The sequence below is a fragment of the Xylocopa sonorina genome, unplaced genomic scaffold, assembly GCF_050948175.1.
Source record: "Xylocopa sonorina isolate GNS202 unplaced genomic scaffold, iyXylSono1_principal scaffold0079, whole genome shotgun sequence".
In the NCBI taxonomy this organism is placed as follows: Eukaryota; Metazoa; Arthropoda; class Insecta; order Hymenoptera; family Apidae; genus Xylocopa; species Xylocopa sonorina.
In genome coordinates, this window is record NW_027490150.1 from 145001 (window position 1) to 147500 (window position 2500).

Here is a 2500-nt window from a genome sequence, read left to right on the forward strand (position 1 = left end):
TCGGATTCCAAAGTTCCAGAATTGATGCAAGGGTGGTACAATTTATACCCGAGTTTGAAAAACTCGCATAAAAGGTCACCAACGCCGCCTTAGGACGCTTGCCACAATTGGGACATTCGGTCAAAGACTCCGACCCGTGGCCATGCAGTGTGGAGAAAAATTCGATCACCGACACGGCACAGAGCAGTCGAGAACGTATTCTCGAGGAGCGGTGGACTGCTTCTCAACCGAGGTCATAGAATAGCCACGCGCCCGAGCGCTACTCCGGCCGGCCGGCTCGAGCCAGCGAGTCTCCTTACAGATACGAAACGGCCGGCCGGTAGGCCGGCGCCGCGCGGTCCGACGCACGGGCGCTTACGGTGGTAAACTCGCGCGGCAACGGACCGTCCGGAGAGACCGTTGTAACTTAGTCGCGCGGCGAACACACGTATAAAGTCCTATTAACGTTGAACTTTTATGCACGGAAATTGTGTAGACCTATTAAACAATGACGAATAAACATATTTTCGAGATATAACAAAATTTAATCGATCGGAACATAGAAAAAAAGCAGTTGCAAAATTCGAAAAAACGAAAGAAAAGAAATATCGAAAATTTAACACGTACGATCGATTACTACTATTAAATTAAGCGATATTATTAAAAAAAAATCATTTGTTTATAAATAAAAATTATCGACAAATCGCAAAAAACCTCCGGAAGCGTCGTTTCCAAATGGTTAAAAATAATTAATTCGATCAAACAATGCTACGGTAAGTACAATCAATAGGTTTTATTAAGGTTTTTCAAAAAAAATTTACAGGTCAACGGTTTAATTAACGAGAAAATAGCGAAAGAACGCGATCGAATTTTTTCGTCGCGGAATATTAACTCCCTCTCGGAACTTTTTCAAGCTACCGCGGACGATTCTAACTCTCGCTCGGCATTTTTTTTTCCAAACTATCGTCGATGTACGATTATTAACTCTCGATAGGAATTTTTTTTTTCGAACTGTCGACAATATGCGAACTTTAACTCTCGGTGGGAATTTTTTCAAACTAACGTCAATGTACGTTTCTTAACTCTCGGTGGGAATTTTTTTTTCCAAACTATCGCCGATATACGAACTTTAACTATCGGTGGGAATTTTTTTTATCAAACTACCCTCGTTATACGAACTTTAACTCTCGGTAGGAATATTTTCAAACTATCGTCAATGTACGATTATTAACTCTCGGTAGGAATTTTTTTTGTCAAACTACCCTCATTATACGAACTTTAACTCTCGGTAGGAATTTTTTTTGTCAAACTATCGCCAATGTACGAACTTTAACTCTCGGTAGGAATTTTTTTTGTCAAACTACCACCAATATGCGAACTTTAACTCTCGGTAGGAATTTTTTTTGTCAAACTACCCTCATTATACGAACTTTAACTCTCGGTAGGAATTTTTTTTGTCAAACTATCGCCAATGTACGAACTTTAACTCTCGGTAGGAATTTTTTTTGTCAAACTACCACCAATATGCGAACTTTAACTCTCGGTGGGAATTTTTTCAAACTATCGCCAATGTACGAACTTTAACTCTCGGTAGGAATTTTTTTTGTCAAACTACCACCAATATGCGAACTTTAACTCTCGGTGGGAATTTTTTCAAACTATCGCCAATGTACGAACTTTAACTCTCGGTAGGAATTTTTTTTGTCAAACTACCCTCATTATACGAACTTTAACTCTCGGTAGGAATTTTTTCAAACTATCGCCAATGTACGAACTTTAACTCTCGGTAGGAATTTTTTTTGTCAAACTACCACCAATATGCGAACTTTAACTCTCGGTAGGAATTTTTTTTGTCAAACTACCCTCATTATACGAACTTTAACTCTCGGTAGGAATTTTTTCAAACTATCGCCAATGTACGAACTTTAACTCTCGGTAGGAATTTTTTTTGTCAAACTACCACCAATATGCGAACTTTAACTCTCGGTAGGAATTTTTTTTGTCAAACTACCCTCATTATACGAACTTTAACTCTCGGTAGGAATTTTTTTTGTCAAACTATCGCCAATGTACGAACTTTAACTCTCGGTAGGAATTTTTTTTGTCAAACTACCACCAATATGCGAACTTTAACTCTCGGTGGGAATTTTTTTTATCAAACTACCATCGAGGTACGAACTTTAACTCTCGGTAGGAATTTTTTCAAACTATCGCCAATGTACGAACTTTAACTCTCGGTAGGAATTTTTTTTGTCAAACTACCACCAATATGCGAACTTTAACTCTCGGTAGGAATTTTTTTTGTCAAACTACCCTCATTATACGAACTTTAACTCTCGGTAGGAATTTTTTCAAACTATCGCCAATGTACGAACTTTAACTCTCGGTAGGAATTTTTTTTGTCAAACTACCACCAATATGCGAACTTTAACTCTCGGTAGGAATTTTTTTTGTCAAACTACCCTCATTATACGAACTTTAACTCTCGGTAGGAATTTTTTTTGTCAAACTATCGCCAATG